This window comes from Fundulus heteroclitus, unplaced genomic scaffold, assembly GCF_011125445.2.
Source record: "Fundulus heteroclitus isolate FHET01 unplaced genomic scaffold, MU-UCD_Fhet_4.1 scaffold_63, whole genome shotgun sequence".
In the NCBI taxonomy this organism is placed as follows: Eukaryota; Metazoa; Chordata; class Actinopteri; order Cyprinodontiformes; family Fundulidae; genus Fundulus; species Fundulus heteroclitus.
Window position 1 is genome coordinate 1,302,183 of NW_023397066.1, and position 22,175 is coordinate 1,324,357.

The window sequence follows — 22,175 nt, forward strand, 5'->3', positions numbered from 1 at the left end:
CAAGCTCTCTGTTACCATACCAACAGCTGATATAAAGCTGGTTAAAATTATTTTAAAAGCTTTTATGTTTATATTTCTAATCTACAAGCCATAAATCAATTTGCTATAAAGATGTTTTTCCTGAAAAAGGTCTCACTTAGGCCTAAGTAAGTATTTTAATACAATAATTTAAAGCCTTATAAAAGCCAGGCTTGAAGATGTGCTTTAAAATAATCAATGACGTTTACAAGACATAAAAACAATTGAATACAGTTTCCCAATCGGGTCACACTGGCTTGAAAACAACCGAACCCCACGTGTCTGAAACCGTTACGTGGTACTAACAATATATTCTGATCAGCAGACCTCAGAACTCTGGTAGATGACTGGGGTTTAAGTCTTTCTGAGATATACTGGGGATCTGACCATGCAGGACCCTGAAAGTTAAAACACATAATTTTAATGAACCTAAAATGACCTGGCAGCCAGTGCAGAGAAGCTAAAACAGGACTGATGTGTGCTCTCCTGCTTCTTCCTGTCTTCCTGCAGCATTCTGCACAGTCTGAATGTGATGCACAGCAGATTTATTAATACTGGAAAAGAGTTATTTTGCAATAATCCACCTGAGACAATATAAAGAGCTCCTAGACCTTTTTATTGGAATAAAAAAAATTATCCATTGAATGCTAGAGTCGTTACAAATTACCTGTCTTATCTGTTTTTCAGCTGTTGTTGTTACTTGGGGCCTGTAACATTATTAATCATAATCCTAATTAATAACAATTAACTAAAATCACCATAGACGTAACTGTATTATCGGAAAGTTAACCAAAAAAGGATGATACAAACTTGAGTCTTCAGAAAATAATAATCTTACGCAGAAGAAGCACAAAAAACATTCTTTAAATGTGTGGAAATGTATTAACTTAATAATTTAACTTTAAAATCAATATGAACGGCCCAATAAATGCTCCACATGCACTAAACTACTGAATGGATGAAAAATAAAAATAAAATCTGTAACAGGGATTAGCATGGTGCACAGGCCGGTCCCCCTCAATCGAGGTGCGTCCCAACGTTGTGGTCGGCCATATTATCAAAAACTTTGAACCACTCTTCTGAGGCCTATATTTGCTATGGGACCCCTTACATGCAACTGAAGCTCTGGACAACATAGCCAACAGGATAATTGGGGTACACCACTGCTTTAGTGGCTTCAGCCATCTCCTACGGTGCGGTCTATCGGAGCAGCAGCTTTTCTGTAGCTGAGATGAAGCAGCTGGATAAAGTCATTAGAGGAGCCGTCTCTGTCCTGGGATGGCCCCTGGATCCAGTGCAGGTGGTGGAGACTGAAGAAAGGTAAGAAATATCACATCACTGATGGACGATGTCTCCTACCCCATGCATGGAGCTGTTTCAGAGATCTTTTAGTGGCAGACTCCCACATCCTTACATGCTCCAAGGAGCGCTTCTGCAGGTTGTTCCTCCCAGCTGCTGTCAGACTTTATAATCTCTGCTGCTCACAGCAAACTCAAAAACATGCTGATGGGTGCAGAGGTTCTGATCTGATCATGAATAGTTTACACTGTCTCACTAATGCTAAGGTACATTTTCACACCCCTTAGCCAGTGTGAGATGCAGCTGTACTATGAGGCATATTGGATATTAATCAATACAACTGTAAATAGGCTGGTGTTCATTTTTCCACAGTTAACCAGAATACTTTATATTTTTTTAACCTGATTACCCTATATTATCAATACTATGCAACATTTACTGTCATTAAATATTTGGAATACCTAATATTTGCTCTGCTGCATTAGAACTAACTTTAGATGCATTAGCTTGATTTTTCACAACTATAATCAGTGTGTAATGTCTGTCGTTACCACTGGCATGCCCAAATTTCCCCATTGTCACAATGTGTCAGGATTTGTCTTCAATGAACTCTGACTAATTAGTGACCAACAGGTGTGACTGATAGCTGGGTGAGTGGACGGTGAGCTGAGTGAGAGGAGGAGGAGGAACTGAACACTAACAGGAAATAAGGCTAAATAAAAACTAAACCCTGACACAATGGAAAAACACATTAAGGTGGTGGATCAACGCTGGTGCTAATTTTCTAATTGCTTCCAAAAACTATAACAAAAGACATAAGAAAGCCTGGTCTCTGAAATCAGTGAACCTGGGCTGTGGTTTGCTGCCATCTGTTGATCTGGATGTTGTTGTTCAGGCTGTAGGGATCATTTCTCAGTGTGGAACCCAACATATCACAGCCACAGCAGTAGATGGCTGAATGAGTTTAACTCTATTTATCTCCAACATACGGCCTCATACCTGAGGTTGACTGACAGTTTTTAATGTACCATCACCATATATATAAAGAATTGCTCTGAACGTTTCCGAATCTTTCTTTTTGTACCAGAATAATAATCATCATCATCATCACACTGATGAGTTGCACCACAGCTGAAGGAGACACTCTGACCTTCTCTCCCGGTCAGAGTTAGATCCTCCTGAAGCAGCTGTGTTGCCATGGCAGTCAGCGCTGTAGAGACACAGACAGACAGGTGAAGGTTAGTGTGACAGTGTTGGCTCCAGGTGGGCTTTGCTGGCTCCTGATTGGCTGCAAACACTCACCTGAACACAGACAGCAGAGAGCAGCAGCTGGGAGGAAAAGCATTTTGTGCAGTGGTGTTTCCTCTGGTGAACCTGGGGAGAAGTGGCGCTCTGATGCAGCTGAGGCCAAACAAGGACGAGCTGTGAGATCAGACGAGGGCCACGTGGTTTCTAGCAGCTCCTCAGAGCTCCCATCAGCCCCTGCAGCCCACAGATCACACTGCTGCTGCTGATTGGCTGCTCAGCTCAAGCTGCTGGCTAGTTTCATCATCTGGATTTGAATCTGACAGCAGAGGAAAAAATCTGCCTGACATGATGCAGAAAGACTAAAAACATTCATGTTCCCACAGAGACATTCAGCTTGGTGCTGAATTTAGGATCACAGACTGTTCTCTGTTATTGGGCTGAAATGCTGGAAAACTGCTTTTGCGAAACCAGAAGATGGCGCTGTTGTATTGTGTCTCACATTCAGTGGAGACAAGGTGCAAACTAGCCTCAAAGATACTGTAGATGTTAATGTTTAACTGCAGTAATATTGCTTGAAACACATGCGGTAAATGTAGGACACATGTAGAAACATCGGTTCTAGAAGCCAACATCGTCTTAATGGGTACTTAAAAATATGAGCACAGGATTTTTAAAGTACCTTCCAAACTGATGTACAAAGCAATTCCACATATAATCTACATATGTTTGCACAGCCGGAAGTAATTTAATAAGGAACTTCACTGATGTTTCTATAAACTTTTAGTTTGTGTTAGATCGACCTTCTAATCTAAAGTAATATGTGGACTGTTGCTTTCTGATCTCCAGTCATCTTTTTCTAGATCTGATGAAGGCCTTTTCCGCTCTTATGTTGTGCATATCATCTAAACTGTTCTGTAATTCTGAAAGAAAATTTCTCCTCTGATCAGACATTTGCTCGACTCGTTTTCAGGGATAGTTACTGGGAAATCATGGTGTCCTCTGCTTTTCTTTTATCCTTCTTATGTCGCTGCTACACTTTCTTGAGTATCCTCAGAAGTTCCCAATTTAAACCAAAGTCATTCTGAGCTTTAGCTTTAGACCAATATCAATTTGGGTTGTTAAGTTTCCAGAATGAGAATCTCTGTTTTGTCTGATTGAAGGTTTGGCAGGAGGTTTACGGCACAATGATCTGTATGGGGGGTAGACATTATAATACTAGTAGATATTTCTGGTAAATGATCTGATACCAGCCAGTAATCAATGCAAGATTGGCATGACCATTGCTTTTTATACCTCCTGTTTATTCTTTGAGAAGGAAAATTGATTAAGATTAATTCAATCTATAAAAGCATTTAAATAGCCTTTTGTATTATGAGAGCAGTGTAGTAGTCATTTATCAAACAAACTTTTTAAAGAAACAAGTCTGTTCCAATACATTGGCAAACAGACTGAACCTACATGGCGCTTTTCCATCATGCTGACCACTCAAAGCACCACATTCACCCAATCGCTCTCACTCACACATTCATGCACAGATATGCAGCTCAGTAGGCAATTTGGGAATAAGTGCCTTGCCTAGGGGAGCATTGACATGTGACAAGGGGAAGCTGGAATCGAACCCAAAACCTTCCAATTGCAAGACAACTACTCAAGCCATTGTCTCTTCTGCGCTGTGACTGGCCCTGGACTTCTTTAGAGCTGAATTCTAAACATTTAATGAGATCTACTAATTCCTCTCTGTGTTGACTAAAGTACACAAATGTGTTGCCTTGGTGACAAAGACCAACGGAGCCTAAGTGGACCTGGCTTAGAGATTTTCAGCACATAGTGAACATCAGCAGGATTCCAGTCTGCTGTTAATGGACTTCTATGGGAGCCGCTGTCCGTGGTGCTGAACGAACAGTGAACATCAGCAGGATTCCAGTCTGCTGTTAATGGACCTCTATGGGAGCCGCTGTCCGTGGTGCTGAACGAACAGTTCAGTAAAATCTGCTATCCAGAGAAGCTGCAGCAGAATAATCTAACAAATAAAACACACATGCTTTATTAGCCATGAATGAAGATCATGTTAAAATATATTTTTGCTATTTTATATCTGATGACAAAAGCCTTGGTTAAATCCCATCAGAGACATTGTAATATAGACCATCCAGGGTATGAGGTGGACTAATGGAGTGACAGCAGAGCAGACCTGGTGGAAAAATATAAATTTTAGAAGGGGACCTCACCCCGACCCATTATGGGAGAAAACGACCTATTTCGTACACAACACAACATTTACCAAAGATATTGAGGCTTTTTTATATTCAAACTAATATTAAAGTTAAAAAAACAATTTTTTTTTAAACTTAAAAAAAAAACGTGCTTTCCATAACCACAGATCAGCATGTTGCCTCTTTTAGTTAATCTTTGGTGCTTCTGTTTTATAGTTAATATCTATTGCCCGGTTTAGGATTTTAACAACACATTTCAATTCAATTCAATTCAATTTTATTTATATAGCGCCAAATCATGAAACATGCCATCTCAAGGCACTTTACAAAGTCAAGTTCAATCATATTATACAGATTGGGTCAGATTATACAGATTGGTCAAAAATTTCCTATATAAGGAAACCAGTTGATTGCATCAAAGTCCCGACAAGCAGCATTCACTCCTGGGGAAGCGTAGAGCCACAGGGAGAGTCGTCTGCATTGTACATGGCTTTGCAGCAATCCCTCATACTGAGCAAGCATGAAGCGACAGTGGGAAGAAAAACCACCCATTAACGGGAAGGAAAACCTCCGGCAGAACCGGGCTCAGTATGAACGGTCATCTGCCTCGACTGACTGGGGTTACAGAAGACAGAGCAGAGACACAACAAGAGAGACAAAAAAGCACAGAAGCACACATTGATCTAGTAATCTGTTCTACATTAGATGGTAGTAGCGGGTGAGCCGTCTTCTCTGGATGATGTCACAGTTAACAGAACGCCAGACCAGGTGTACCTACTATGAAGAAAAAGAGAGAGAGCAAAAAGTTAAGAGCTGAAATGACGATAGTCATTTCAATGTAATACAATGCAAAACTGGAGAACAGTAGAAATCAGTAGAGTGAGAAAATTAGACCCTGATGTCCTCCAGCAGTTCGTCCCAGTTAGTTATCTCAGCATGAAACCAACAGGTGCTCTGATATCACCAACTTAACTTTATAACAAAGGTTCACACATACAGGAAGTGTTTGTCAACAACTTCCAATGCCGGCCTCCTGATCAAAAACTGAAACCAGATTTATTAATTTTTTAATAAATCAAAACGACCACAGATCAGTCTGTTGCTGCATGTTTTGTGTGTTTGTTTTTTTAATATGAATCTTTGTTGCCCCGCTCAACATTTAAACAACACATTTTCAGTTAGCTATGTCACCATGAAGCCAATTTTCCTGATTGATAGCAACAATATAAAATCAACTAGATTTGAAACTAGATTTATTAATTTTATAAAACCTCAAAATAACTTAAAGACTAATAGTTTTCAAAACACAGAACATAAATTATGTTCATGGTTCAGCAGACAGTATCTGCTGTAAGTGCAGATCTTTGTGGGGCTTTAACCTGCTGCACTTAGTGAGGAGTCATATCAACAAAGACAGAGAAGATAAGAGACGGCAGCTCCATGATGCTCCTCCTGTAATAATGATGAAGATCAGTGTTTTTACACTTGGATCAGGAAGATCAAACGTTAAACTAACGCAGGATTTTTTGAACATGTTGACCACACATTCTGATTGGTTGTTGGTCTCTATGAGCCCGCCATTGGCACCACCATGGGGTGGCCATGGCCAGTGTAAATTTTAGCATCAGTTTATCTTTTCATCCCATGATGCACAGCCAGCAAGGCCGCTGCTCTTCTTGACCTTGTATCATGCTTTTATTTGTATCTGCCAGTATCTACTTTCCCCTAGTGATTGTTTTGTTTTTTAATAAATGAAGAAATGTACACCTTATTCCTAATGTAATTACAAATTACACAAAAAGTAATTTTTGTTCAACTCAAAATATGCTGTTATTGGTCTAGGCATACTAGATCATTAGTATCTAGTGACGCCCCCCATGAAAGGTTTCTGGAGGCGTCACTGGAGCCCACCTCCAGCTCCTGTTGAAAGCAGCTCTCTCCTCTGGTCCAGCTGTTGAGATAAGCTGATACAGGGGTGGAAACACAAAGAACTGGAGCTGATCACACTGGAGCCAGTTAGGTTCTGGACCTGGTTTGTGGAAAACACAGAGATGATTCTAGCTGCTAGAGTAAAAAGCAGCAGAAGCTCTTTTTTGGTCCCCTGGAGTCATTTCCCCTCTCCTCCTAATGGCTTCACATCCATCCATCCTTTTTCCATCATGCTTATCCCTGCTGGGGTCGCAAGGGGTGCTGGTGCCTATCTCCAGCTGTCAATGGGTGAGAGGCGGGGTACAACCTGGACAGGTCGCCAGTCTATCACAGGACGACACAGAGACAAACAGGACAAACAACCATTCTCACACACATTCACACCTAAGGAGAATTTAGAGGCCAATTAACCTAACAGTCATGTTTTTGTACCCTAAGAGAACCCAGGCATGCACATGGAGAACATGCAAACTCCATGCAGAAAGACCAAGGGCAAGCGTAGGACTCAAACCCAGGATCTTCTTGTTCCATGGCAACATTACTATCCACTATGACACTGTGCAACCCTGACAGCTTCACATATTAAATGAACACTCAGAGATTCCAGACTGTGGTCTGTCGTCTGTAGGAGTCCCGCTTCTGGAGAAAATTCAGAGAAGATTGAAGAAATATTCTGAAACCAGCATCTCTCTGAGTACATCATACGGTCCATTCTAATGTTTGCTGAATCCCTACACCAGCAACCATCGTTCTGCTCACAGCAACATCAGCAACTGCTGGACATCCTGCCAAGATTCATGAAACTGAGACTGAACGTCAGGGTCACCCCCCAGATACTGAAGAAGAGCACACTGTCAGAACACGGCCACAGTCATATGCTAATAGGGTGAGAACCACTCAGCAGCAAGAAGAAAGGCAGATGATAGAGAACAAACACCTCAAAGTGCCACGGATAGTTTTGCTGGAAACCAAATCAACGAGGGAATTTTCTACAATTGGCTTTACCATTTTTCTATTCAAGGTAAACATCATTAATTCATGTAACAATAATTAATACTGGGGGATGAATGATGCAGAAAAATCTCTAGTAGTTTTTCCCCTTAATATTACAAGGGTAGAAGATGTCATAGATATTAAGATATTGTCAAAAGATTTTTGGAAATTTTTTTACTAAAGTTAAAAAAATAAATTCTACCGTTTGTACTGATACACAAAGGATGTGTAACAGACTTTCGTTGGGAAAAAAATTATTTTAAGAGATTACGAAATATCGGCACTGTTTAAAAATATTTTTTATTCAGGTAAAGACTAATTGCTGAATTTTTTTTCCGTTTTCTTCAAAAACATTTTAAGGAATTATGTTATTGTGGATGTTAGGTTAATTTGCCTTTTTAAATTCTCCTTAGGTGTGAGTGTGTGCATGAATGGTTGTCTGTCTCTGTCTTGCCCTGCGATAGACTGGTGACCTGTCCAGGGTACACCCGCCTCTCACCCAGTGAACGCTGGAGATAGGCATCAGAACCCCTCATCACACCAACAAGGATAAAGCGTGATGGAAACTGGATGGATGGATGTTATTGTGGAAAGTATCAAAAATTTACTGCAATAGGTGTAAATATTAATATAATCTAGACAGAAGTTTGTTTAAGCTTGATATTGTCCACTGTCAACAGTATGTTAATTATAGCTGTATTGTAAAGTTGCTTTTCTGTTTTGTGTCTGTTTTGATTTTGGTATTGTCCAGAAAGTTAATTTGAAAAAGAAACAATTAAAAAAGCCTTTGAACAAAAGACACTGGTTTCTGAAATCCTCCTCTGGAAAAACGTTGTTTAAAATTAACCTGAACTTTAAAACAACATTTTTATTTTGACTACATATCGTTTTCTATATCTAATTACAAAATATCACGAGAGATTTTTTTTTTTTTCATACTGTAAGGAGACATACATCCTTTCTGTCTGGGATTAATTAATTATTCTGGTTCTGTTTCTATTCTCGATGCTTTCGTTTAAAAACAGAAACTTCAAGTAAAACCAGATATTTAACTTGAAATTATCACATTTTAAAATGCAGCTTGATATTTGATTAGTACCTCCAGAGGCAGCAGTACCAGTGTGTTAAAGAATAGATGGAACCAGAACCTGGGAGCTGGTTCTTTAGATCCATGGATGCTGCAGTTTCATCTCCTGACCAGCAGAGGGAAGCAGAGGAGCTGATATCCAGGATCATCAGTTTCAGAGGTGCTGATAGGATGTCTGCACGGTTTAAAAAAACTGAAACATGTTCTGGTTTCTCAATGTTGTTTCTGTTTTTGTGCCTTGATGTCATTTGTGTTTTTCAGTCTTTAATTTTCATAATTTAATTTGAAATAAATAACTTTTGGGGCAGCTCAGCACCACAGGGATTAGCTCTGTTGCTCTTTAGAAAATCCGGTAACACTTTACAATAAGGTACAAAACATTTGATGAACTACGAGGGAACGCCCTGGGAACTAATCCTGTACTAATGGGTAGTTAACCAGAACTTACTGGGGAACACAGCCCAGCCTTATCAGAGGACTACTGGTTAGTTACCTAGGAAACAAAGATGAACCAATCAGGAGGTGACTTGACCGGCAGGTCATGCCTCCCTCACACCGCATGAAGGCCTCCCCACTGAGGCTGGACACCACCCAACCCTCCATGACAGTTCTGGATGTTTTAATGCAGCTTTGATTAAATATTAACTAATAAACAAGATGTTTTCTGGGTTCTGTCTAATTTTATTGTTTTATTTTCTATTTAATATTTAAATACTCTTTTTTATTTTGACCATCAAACTATCTTCTGTTCCCACATTTTCGGGCTTTTTGTGGTTTTATTGAACTTCAAATCTCATGAATTACAGTCCTACTTCAAACAGATTCATGAGGTCAAGGACATGAAGAGAACTTTTTTTTAGGTTAAAACCCAAAAGACAAACAGCAGGACGCTTTGTTTGGTTTATGAATAAAGAGTCGAGTCGTCGATGTGAAGAGAGTAAAACAGATCAACTGAGGGAATATATGAGTGGTGAAGAAACTATAAACATCTCTGATAAACAGGTTTTTAGACTAAAAACTGAGATTATAATTATTTATTTTCTATTTCGATATGAATGAAAACCAACATATATTTAGAGATTAAGTATAAAACCTCCAATTACCTGGTTTCATGAATAAACATCAAATTAATACTTTTATAATACCTCACTTTTCCTTTTGTTGTCACTCTGCCCACTTCACATGAGGAAAGAGGCTGGAGGAAACAGGAACACTGATTTCTACTCAGGACTCTCTGATTGGTCGACTAGAGAGGATCAGATGTTATTATTGGCTGGTTGAGTTTTGGCTCCTGGACCGTAGAGACACAGGCAGCTAAACTGACGACTTTTCTTATCTGCTTGGTGGAAATGGAGACTTTAGAGCTGCTCCCAGACTGAATCTTCAATGTAGTGAAACTCTCCACCTGAGGCTATTTTCACTTGTTTTTCAATGAAGGCGTCGAGATCAGTGAACACAACTCTGACTGTTTGCAGCCAACAAGCAACAACTGCAGCATTTCAGCCCAATAACAGAGAACAGTCTGTGATCCTAAATTCAGCACCAAGCTGAATGTCTCTGTGGGAACATGAATGTTTTTAGTCTTTCTGCATGTCAGGCAAATTTTTTCCCTCTGCTGTCAGATTCAAATCCAGACGATGAAAGCAGCCAGCAGCTTGAGCTGAGCAGCCAATCAGCAGCAGCAGTGTGATCTGTGGGCTGCAGGGGCTGATGGGAGCTCTGAGGAGCTGCTAGAAACCACGTGGCCCTCGTCTGATCTCACAGCTCGTCCTTGTTTGGCCTCAGCTGCATCAGAGCGCCACTTCTCCCCAGGTTCACCAGAGGAAACACCACTGCACAAAATGCTTTTCCTCCCAGCTGCTGCTCTCTGCTGTCTGTGTTCAGGTGAGTGTTTGCAGCCAATCAGGAGCCAGCAAAGCCCACCTGGAGCCAACACTGTCACACTAACCTTCACCTGTCTGTCTGTGTCTCTACAGCGCTGACTGCCATGGCAGCACAGCTGCTTCAGGAGGATCTATCTCTGACCAGGAGAGAAGGTCAGAGTGTCTCCTTCAGCTGTGGAGCAACTGATCAGTGTGGTAGCTATGTAGCCTGGTACCAGAAAAAAGAGAATGAAACATTTAGAATCATTCTTGACATTGACAGGAGAGATGGTGATGTTGATAAACGTTACAATCATCCCCAGAAAGATGATTTCTCAGCTGTAAACATTCAGAACGGCTGTGCATTGAAGATAAATGAAGTTAAACTCAATCATTCAGCCTCCTACTACTGCGGCTGTTGGAAGTCTGGCCCCCACAGTGAGAAATGATGCGTGCAGCCTGAACAAAAACCTCCAGATGAACAGATGTCTGAGCTGCACAGTTCTTCTTCCTGTTAGAGGAGAAGAAGTGAAGCTTGATGGCTGCTTTCCTTCTTCAGGCCCTTTGGTGTCTTTGTTGTGAATAGAACAACTCTTCAGCAGCTTGAACAGATCATCTCTTCCTATTCCAGCCATGATGGTGTTTGGCTCATGAAGAGAGGAGCTGATTCCAGATCACATTCACACATTGTTCACCTTCATCTCAGACGCATTTAGAGGCGGAACCAGCAAGATTCTTGCTTTAACAACTTTAAGGGTTAGAAAAAGTAAACTTTACAATTAGAAATAGAAACAAAGCAGAGAATCTCTGAGCTGCTGTAATAAAGTCTGTTGGTTCTTATTAATGTTAATAATCTCTCAATAAAACACTTCCAGCAGATCTTGTTGTTTAACAGCTTTCAGCAGATTTCAGCAGATAATTTCACTTTATTCCATTTTAAATCTCAGACTGATCTTAGGTCAGCATTTTGTCTTGGTGAACTTTTTTATTCATTATCTTGTAATTTAACAGAACCTGGACTCCAGAATCCTGTTTGTGGATTTCAGCTCTGCTTTCAGCTCCATCATCTCAGCCCTGCTGCAGGACAAACTCTCCCAGCTGAGCGTCCCTGACTCCACCTGCAGGAGGATCACTGACTTCCTGATGGACAGCAAGCAGCTCAGCAAGTTTACCATAACATATTTATTTATAAAGCACTTTACAAGAACAAAGGTCAACAAGGTGCAGTACACAGACAACTGAAAATAACTAACATTAAAATAGACAAACAAGATAGTTAAAAAAAGTAAATAGTGAAAAATTAAGTAATTAAAAATAGAGTTAACCTCTCAGGATGTGCAAAAGGCTTCAGCAAACAGATCAACACCCTAAAGACAGAACAGATGGTCTCCCACCTTCTCACATCATCCATATAAATCACCAGAAATATTCTTTTAACTCTGTTGTAAAAGTCATCCTTGCTTTCCTTCATTTTTAAAAGCCTGCCTGCATCAGTGGAGATGGTCCATCTGGATCTCATCAGAAGGCAGTGTCTTGTAGCACATCCAGAGGTTTGAGATGAAACGTTCTAGTTGAACAATTCAATCCAATTTTATTTATATAGCGCCAATTAATGAAGCATGTCATCTCAAGGCACTTTACAAAGTCAAATTCAATCATATTATACTGATTGGTCAAAAAATGTCTTATATAATTGAACCAGTTGATTGCATCAAAGTCCCAACAAGCAGCATTCACTCCTGGAGAAGCGTAGAGCTACAGGGAGAGTCACCTGCATTGTTGATGGCTTTGCAGCAATCCCTCATACTGAGCAAGCATGAAGCGACAGTGGAGAGACAGAGCAGGTTACCTTTCTCCCATTTTCTATAAGCAGATCTTTCATCTCTGGAGTTAGCTGTCTTCTCTCTAAAACCTCTTTTTTTCCCTCTGAGTATCCAGTTAATGAAAATCTTTTAGGACTTGTTGGTATAAAACATGCGTCCTCTGCAGTCACTGCTGTGGCATTGCTACATTCAGATAGACAGATAACCCAATATTCAGCCAGACATGGTGTTGAGCTTTCAAAGGTTTATTATTAAAATGAAATGATTAGATATTTGGTTCAGGCAGGAAACCTCTGCTGGAGAACACTGAAGCTTCTAGCAGTGAAGATCTGGCTGCTCACAGCAGGAGGTGATGGCAGGATGACCAATGTGAGCAGATCACCAGAGGCTAGGATCAGTACAACAGGACAGACATGGTTGATACATGATGACAGACCTGAAGGGTGAGGAAAGCTTTGCTGAAGTATCTGTAGGCAGATGATCAGATGAAGGAGATCAGCTTGATTGAGCTTCTAAGGGAGGAGGCTGACAGGAGCATCAGATAATCTGGATTATAGAGGATGACTTTGACAGAAAGCAGACAGACCAGAACATGACAGGTAGGGGAGGAGTTGGGTAGTAACTAGTTACATTTACTCAGTTACATTTACTGGAGTTACTTTTTGAACAAGATGTTCTTCTAGAAGTAGTTTTATAGAACCGTACTTCTTACTTTTACTTGAGTAAATATTATGAGTAAACTGTAGGGCTACAGTTTATATTAAGGTGAGACTTCCTGTTTGAACACGAGCTTTGTCGTTTTAATGGTATTTTCTGTTTATTTCTTCTGCCTGAATTTGTTACTTTGTAATAGTTTGTAAATGTTCTACGTTAGTTCTTAAAATACCAGAATTTGTGCACAGTTTAAAAAATGATTCCCAACCAATGAGATCATTTTTAAATATGAAATCAGTTATAACATTTACTCAGTACTTGAGTAGCCTTCTTACAAATACCTTTTTACTCTTGAGTATTTTCTTGGTTGGATGAATAAAATATGTTGAAGTAGTGCTACTCTTTAATAACATTTCTGGCTACTCTACCCACCTCTGGGTAGAAGTACTACAGCAACTATAACAGCTCCTCCAGCTTCGTGCTCAAACCTTTCTTTGCTGATACATTATTCGGCTCCATGTGGGCACGGCCTACTTAACCTTCTGGTAGGTCCTGGGACTAAGGGGTCTGGCAGGCCCTCCCATAAAAACCATCTTCATTTACCACTAACCCATACCTGAAAATCACGACAAACTGTGATGATGGCAAACTATCAGTGTCAGAACTGAAATGATTTAATAAACCAGTCAATAAAACAGAGACGGTCTCCTCTTCTGCAGCCAGGTCAAGCTGAGAGGAGGGGCTGATCTACAGGCCCTCACCAGAAGCAGCTCCACCAGGGAACTCAGGTGGAGGTCCCCACTTCCACAGCCTGAAGCCACACATGCTGCAGCCCTGAGCTTCCTACAGCCTAGGACCCAGAGCCGCCTCCTAACAGCCATGTTTCAGCTAGCCGCATAGCTACAGCAGATCAGACAACCCAGCCTTCACCAGAGCAATAATCACACCAATAAAATCAATCCTGAAGTTTTTTATTGAGAAAATCATTCTTTAAAATGTTATTTTATCAAATAATGTTTAGTTTCACTCAGGATTTGCATTGTGAATGGGTTGAAACACATACCAAATGTTCTGACTTAGTTAAGCTAATTTTATCTCATTCCACATTCTTTAAGACAAACTTTGGTTCTTTAACTCAGATCTGCAGTGAACCAGGATTCACTGAATCATTCTGACCGTTTTATTTTGTCTTTTGTTTCTTTTGTGTTTAAATAGTTCCTTAACTTCTTTTTATCTTCATTTTGCTTAGTAGTTTTAGTTAAGCTTCACTAGCTTAGTATAGAGGACTTGTTGATTGAAATATGGTGTTAATTTAGATGAACAACATTATATAGTGATGTTCTCTGGATGTTAATTTTATTTGTTAAAGTCTGGAACTTGAAGAGAAGATGTCCCTCCTTTATTCTATATGTGTGCAGAGTTTGCTGTTAAAAGATCGTCAGTGCTTGAATAATTCCTTTCAACTGTTGTCATGATATCAGCTGTTTGGGCTGATATTCAAAGGACAATAACTAAATAGACAGATTAAACATTAAATAACTTAATGTATAAAAACATGTGCACATGTGCAAAGACAAACATGCACATCATTTGAACAGCAGAGCTACAGCGACATGGCCTTAATGCCAGATAGGACAGATCAGCACAGATTTTTTTTTAACTGCACGGTCCTTTCGGTAAAAGAAGGGCTGAGAGAGGGAGAAGAAATGTGGAAAAGAACCGCAGACTAAAGATGAACCTTGGTAAGCTGAGTCGAGGACTAAGGCCTCTTTACATGAGCTGAGCGTTTTACCCCTGGACCAGCAGCAGATCCACTGGTCCATTTTTTTTAAAACATTTAAACATTACTATATTCTATTTGAAGGAGCAAACAAATCAATGCATAGATAAAAGCTTTGAGAACCTGAACATGGAATGCACCCGATAATTCAGCCAGACACAGAGCAGATTTAAAAGATTTATTTAAGCAACAGGTGTAGCTGTAGTGGGAAACCTCTGGAACTGCCTCACAAACCCCTGTAAGGGTGATGGTTGTTGATTTCAGCTCTGCTGGGTCATGTTAGTGGCTGCAAGTTCAACAGTGGAGATTATGGAGCATAAAGTCCCCACAGTGAGGACCACCAGCCTTTCTTGAATCCAGAGTGTAGCACATAATCCAAGCAGTGTCCCAGGAGGATCTTGGTCTGTCCTTTACACACAGAAGCTGGGTCCCAAACATGACTTGTTGCTGGGGAGAAGGTCCGGGGACAGTTCATGGTCATACATGGGAATTCAAAAGCAGGCAGAGGTATCAGAGGGAGAATCCTACAGGCTTTGTTCTGAGTCCAGTCTCAGGTCCTGAGAGGCAGAAGCACAGGAAGGCTTGGCAGAGAGTCAGGTAACGAGTACAGGTCGAGAAGGTCTAGAACCAACGAGAGAGTCAGACAGAGGTGAGGCAAACATGCAGGAATCCACAAACAATCAGAGTCTCTCACAGGAAGGCAGCCACAGACCACTGGTAGATCTACTCACACAAAGAGGTTTTCAATAATCTGGCTTCTGCACCCTGGAGGAGACAGGTATGAATAGAGCAACCCAGGTGTGGCAGCACCACTAACTGTGGCAGTCACAGGTTCAGGACATCAGGGATAATTAGCAGAGCAGCACAGGGAGCAGAGTGAGACGTAAGCAGTCAGCAGCAGAGACACAGAGTCACAGCAGAAGCTTTGAATGTTACAGTTATGGTCTTCATACTTGCTGATTCAGAGATTAACTTGGTGAAGGTGGACACATTTCTTTCTCCTCTGCTCTGCTTCTGCTTTACACCAATCTTTTTGGAGTGTCTCTTTGAACATCTTCTGAATTGTAAATTATGGATCTGGTCAGCTGGTCTCCAAACACAATTTATATCTCAATGCAATTGATCTGGTGAACCCCAGAATGAGGTTCCTGAACTTTAAAGGAACCCCATTCAACCCAGGAAGCTGTAATAATCGTGTCTAGTGACTGAGCTTCCAGCGGTTTGTATCAGTGAGTTAAAAGTCTTACCAAGACTGACTGTGTGTTAAACTATTGTTCATGTGAACAAGACTCAATCTGGAGAAGTCTGAAGGTTATTTTGGAACTGAAAAGAAGAAAAACACAAAACTGTGTCAAACCAGAACATGTTTAATTTGTATTTCTATTACTGGGAACCACAGCTTCAATGAGAACATAACCTTGATGTCTGACCACATTATCCGCCTCTTGGGTTGTATCATGTTTCTTTTTTTTTATGAAGCCATAATGCTGCAGGACAGATTATTTCAGAGGAACTGACTTTTGCACATCACCAGGTCATTGTTATAAAGGCTAAACTAAACGCCTCCTCTTGCCTGATCCTCCTGCTGCTCCTTCTGTTCTCTGGCCTTCTTGTCAGCCCAGCCTCCACCTGCACTGGCTGCATCTCCTCCTTCTCTCCATCAGGTGGTCTGAGAGCGTCAACAGGATCAACATCACCAGCAGACTGTAAGCTATAGTGTAAATTCTAGTAATTCTTCAAATTCCCGACATATTGACAACAGTATCTCATTCAGAGCTCAAGTACAAAGCCTTCATATTGTGATTGATTAACCCGTGTGTCTTAAAAAAAATGAGCCCAAGTGGATCATTTTTAATTTGGGGAAATCTGCGGCCACAGACCTGCATCTAAATTCAGACATATTGTCATGATGATGGATGTTTGTGTTAATTATGTTGTGTTCACGGTGCTGGACCCAAAGGGCAGAAAACCAGGCGTGGGGAAAGGAGCAGTTGACAGTTTTAGTTTTTAAGGGAACAGGTACAGGTGGCTTCTCCAGAAGCGGGGCAGGTTGAGGAGGATGGAAAGCTCACAGGAGTGGCAGCTGAATAGGTGGAGGGTGGATGGTGTGGCTCGGTAGCAGGAGACTGGTTTGGAATGAGATCCTAGGAAGACAGAGCACAGGTTAGGTTGCAGCAGGAAATAGCTTAAGGCAAAATAAGATTGCTTTCACTGGAGAGGAATGCTGGCAGCGAGCACACAGGAGGCCAGGCTCCAAATACCGCTTCTGATGAAGATAGGTCACAGATGTGTGCAGCCAGCTCCTCCCCGAGCCACACCTATTGAAGAGAGAGAACACACCCAAACCACACAGGCTCACACACCACAAATTAGTTCATCCCACTCACCTTTGTTGAGTAATTTCCAGTTGTATTTAAGTTCTGGGTTTTTGTTTCTCCTTGGTGCATCGTCTGTGTCATACTGTGAGAAGAACGACCCTGAAGCGGGGCAACCACGGAGACAGTTTGTGAGGTTTATGAAAAAAGTTTATTGAGGAGGATTCTGTAACGGTGTTGGGCTGGATAGTCCTGGGTTCTGCTGGGAAGGATAAGGGCAGAGGTGAATAGTTGGTCAATGAAGTGAGATAAGGTGGAGAATGCAGCACTCACGGGGTTTGGGGTTGTCTCGGGCTTTGGGAGGGTGGTGTCCTGAATCCTGATGCGTACTGCGAATCTCTCCTTTCTGATGCTGGTGCGTTGGAGGGTGGACAGGCAGGTAATTCCTGGAGCAGGGGCTGTGACTGACAGGTGGCTTGAGGAATCCGAAAGTCGACGGAGGTCCAGGCTTGAAGGTTCGGTTGCTTGGGTGATTCTTAGTGATGTTACGTGATGTGCCGAGGCTTCGAGGCGTGTGTCGAGTAATGGAGGGGGCGTTTCCGTGAAGCGCGTATCGAGGCTTGCTTCATTTAGGGGAGGAGCCGAAAACGATGACGTCCGAAGCCTCGCTGGCCGGCTGTACCACGTGACTGCTTCGGGAAGTGGTTCAGATGTTGGCGCGGCTTCGACAGCTTTTAGAAACCCCACAGGCTCCATTCAAAATGTGGGTTGTTGTAGGTGAGTTGCGGTCAGTTGAGAGAGTGGATAGAGTTTTGATAGTTTGGATAGCAGAGTTTGGATAGTGGTTATTTAGTTTGAGACAGTTAGTTTGGTGTTTGGAGAGTTTAGGAGAGAGATAGATAGACAGGAGATCAGTGCTTTCAACTATCACGCATTGACCGTGTGACACACGCCTTTCACTGACTTCACACGGTCACACGCAAAGATGGCATTTTTCACGCATAAAAATCCCAACGCCCATCTGGGCAGCGGACGATAAAAACTCCGCCTTCTGCTGAGATGTTTCAGCTTCTTTCACAGCTTGTGGCCATCAGTAATTCCTGCTGCAGTTCATGTTAACAGAGCAGCAGGAAGAGCGATCAGAGTTATGAATAATTTTAGTCTTAACCAGCGGTGAAAGTGTGCCGGTAAGGTCCTGTACTACGTACGCAGGAGGGGAGGGGGGCGGGGGAAGAGAGCTGCTGCCAGATAAAGCCTTCATTCAGAACCAGTGATGGCTGCACTCTGGATCATAAAACAGTTCTGCTCACCAGATGCAGTTTAAAAACGCTACGTCTGGTTATAAGTTGTTTTTATCAATTCTGCATTTTTTAACTACATGCACCGTATTTCTGTGCCTCAGCGCTTCGGTGCGCTTCTGCCGTGCGCTTTTTTCAGGTGCGCAAAATTACGTTACTTGTAATTTGGGTGCGCGCTTTCATTTTAAAGAACTTGTAACATCAGGAGGTTGATCTCAGACCGGTCAGCTCCTATGATCACTGTATAGGAGCCCTTTACAGTTTTTATTTATGCATTTCCACCCTGTTTATCCCTCGCACGCAGCGCACCATCAGGTAAAATCCTCCCATCTCACCGCCCAGAGCGCACTGAGGAGAGCAATAGAGATTTGTCTGGTCGACTGAGATGAGAAACCTGTTGCTGTGAAAGGTGATATAGGTTATAAACTGTTACTGTCTAGAATTGCATTGAGCTGAAAAGAGAGGAGACATCAGCAGCTGGATCGTGCGTAAAGACGCAGCGGGAACCTCTGTGTGCGTCAGTGTTGCTGCTGAGGGTAAAATGTGGGACCGTATAGTACTGGGCTAATCATTGGTCACAGTAACCAGATCTGTACATACTTGCACTTATTTATTTATGCACCCCGGCATCATCTGTGCCATGTGAGCGTGTCTTTTCAAAGGTTGGAGAAGTAGTATCAAAAAAGAGAAATCATTTGAAAGCAAAAACTGTGGAGAAATTGTTGTTTCTTAATAAAAATGCATGAATTCATGCAAGTTACACAAGCATTAGCCTATTCACTACCCCCTGCCTAGTTCCACAAGCACTTTCATTGTCCTCTGCCTGATTAAGCCCATGCCATTTTTCTAGAGTCACAGAAAAACATTACACAACATGCCATATCATGTCACTACTATTTTGGGAATAATTACACACAGACAATACATTCAAACAATGTTTTATTATACACGTGTATACAAAATTTATGTAGACAAATTATTTCGTCCTACACCTTTTGTGAAGTCATTCCCAAGAGTCATAATAGACAAAAATTCAATGCATCACACGTGTTAAGATCCAGCTGGCTGTGATTATACACCTGGCCAGTAGGTGGTTTCGTGTGCACATGAAGCATCAAGAAATGAACCCTTTCTGGAACCAGTTGGTTCAAGTGGTTCAATGCCTCATGAGGCTTCATCTCACCATCACTAGTGATTCTTAGGAGGAAACATACAAAAAGACTGAGTTAGATCTGGCCCGGAACGCTTTTGGTCAAAAGACAATTTGGTCAAGTACCACGCTGGTAGCGAGAAAGAACTGACGCCCTGCTCCTGGTCTCAGCTCCTTAAGAAGGCACCTAATTAGCTGGGACGCGAAACACCTGCCCGTCACACCCTGCAGAGAAGAGAGAGAGACAGACCAGGCCCGAACCAGGACCAGCAGTATGACAGTCTGTTTTATTCCTTGTTGTGTATTCTGGGAGTTGGCTCCATTAAATATTATTATTTCCAGTATGTGCCTGCTGTCATCTTTCTGCCTCTTTGGTCCTTCACCCCAAACCCTGACACATAAGTCAAAGTGAGTGACAGAGAGCCTGACAAGCCAAACAATAATATGTATTACATCAGTGGTTACAAAGCAACTGGATTTTGTTCCAGCTCACCCCCCATTAAGCCTTGAGGCTCTGCAAGTGGCTGTAGCCTGAGGAGAGTCAGGTGTCTCTGATTACATCAACAAAGCAGGACTGGAATCTAACACTTGATTCTGGAGGCCAGAACTCTGGAAACCACATAGAGGGAATTTGACCTAATTTCACAAGAATCTTTATTGTCATTGAGTAAACATACAGAAATATCAGTGAGACAGTGGCTCTGAACACAAGCAAGACATAATGTTAAAGTGGAATATACAGACAACACTTCCTGATAAGCTAAAAAGTGTGAAAATAGTCCTAAACATCTGATGAGATTTAATGTCCATCAATTTTCCTACATGTTTTATCCCTGCTGGGTTCATGAGGGGTTGCTGGTTCCTATCTTCAGCGTTCAGTGGGTGAGAGGCGGGGTTCACCTGGACAGGTTGCCAGTCTGTCGCAGGGCAACACAGAGACAAACAACCATTCACACACACACTCTGAGAAGATGAAGCCAATTAACCTAACAGTCATGTTTTTGGACTGTGGGATAAAGCCGGAGAGAACCCACACATGCACAGGGAGAACATGAAGACTCCATGAAGACCCAACGTCTGATTGAACCCAGGACCTTCTCACTGCAAGGCTACAGCAATACTCACTGTGCCACTGTGCAGCGAGACTTAATGTCAAAAAAGACAGATAGCAGTCGATCTACAGAACGATCTAAATTCCTTTGCAATTGTGTGAATGTTACCGACAAAACATTCTCTGAGAAGTTTAAGAGTCCAAATAATTTTTGGCAAAAAATGTAAATGTTCAAGTCAATTGATGCTCAAGACAAAAAGCATTCAGTTTACAGGATGATGTAGAATAATGTGCAATTGCATGAATGTATTTGACAAATATTCCTGGAGACTCTGTCTCTAGATCTTGTAGATTTTTTTCCCATAATCCCTGTGCTGACCTCAGCAGCCGTGCTAAATCCTTTCTCTCCTCTGCAGCTCCCATACCACAATGTCACACTGAGACAGTCTGAGTATTTTAACATTTCTTCATCTATTCTATAAACCTCACATCACCAGGCAGGTATTCATGCAGCAATTACTGACAGACTGAGGCTGTTATGCTGCTAATTCCTGATAATCAGATGGGGATTAAAATGACCAACTTTATTAATGCTGAGAGGTCAGAGAGAAGTGCTGACGCTGCAGGAATCCCTCCATCTTTGTCAGGGAAGAGTCTGAAAAGGGGCGGGGTCTTTGCTCTGCTCTTTTCTTCCTGCTTTGACACATTGAGGACAGATGAGGCTTAGTTTGCTTCCACTTGTTGCTTGGAGAGGAATCTGATAGTTGGAGCGGTTTCTGAAAGCTAACCAGCAACTGATGAGTGAAGAGCAGCGAATGGTGATGAAGCTCTGATTGTTGGAGACTAAATATTAGACTCTATGCAGATTTCAGTCGCCTGCATGTCGCTGACTGCAAGGAGGAGGAGCTGATTTCAGTTTATTAAGGTATTACTTTATTCAGAAGGTTATATAATGACATATCTTTCTTGTGTTTAATTGTAATTTGAATCTGAAAAAGTTGACATTTTGATAATGCATTAACTTTCAGCTGTTTTCACAGGTTTACTGAGTGCTGTTTATTTCAACTTCCCTTTGACCCACATTGTTAGTAGATGTTCTATCACTGGTAGAGTGATTAAAGGAGGCAGTTTGGTTCCCAGCTCAGACGCAGCTCTCTCTCTGCTTCATGACACCTTCAGCTTCCAGGAAACCACAGACCACCAAGCAGCATTCATGATCTCAGGAGATTTCAGCAGCTGCAGCTCAGACTGAACACACTGAAGACTTTCAGCCAGACAACATGCCAACAAAGAAGGAAACACACTGGCATAGATGAGAGGCTTCATCCAGGATGTCTGCAGAGCTTCCTTCACTCCTACTTTGGACCTTCAGAGCACATTTCTGATGTTCTGCCAAGGATCCAGACAGGAGCTCAGAGCAACTTCTCCAAGACAGTTCAGCTCTGATCTCCTGAA

General features: G+C 41.7%; 1 long non-coding RNA gene across 1 annotated transcript; it reads right to left on the reverse strand.

The window, feature by feature from the left end:
- Positions 1–17,315: 17,315 nt before the first annotated feature.
- Positions 17,316–19,943, reverse strand: LOC118561439. Its single transcript, XR_004930048.1, has 3 exons — positions 19,796–19,943; positions 17,555–17,756; positions 17,316–17,480 (listed from the first exon to the last, which is right to left on the reverse strand). It is a non-coding gene; the product is annotated as an uncharacterized LOC118561439 (long non-coding RNA).
- Between the last annotated feature and the right edge of the window lie 2,232 nt (positions 19,944–22,175).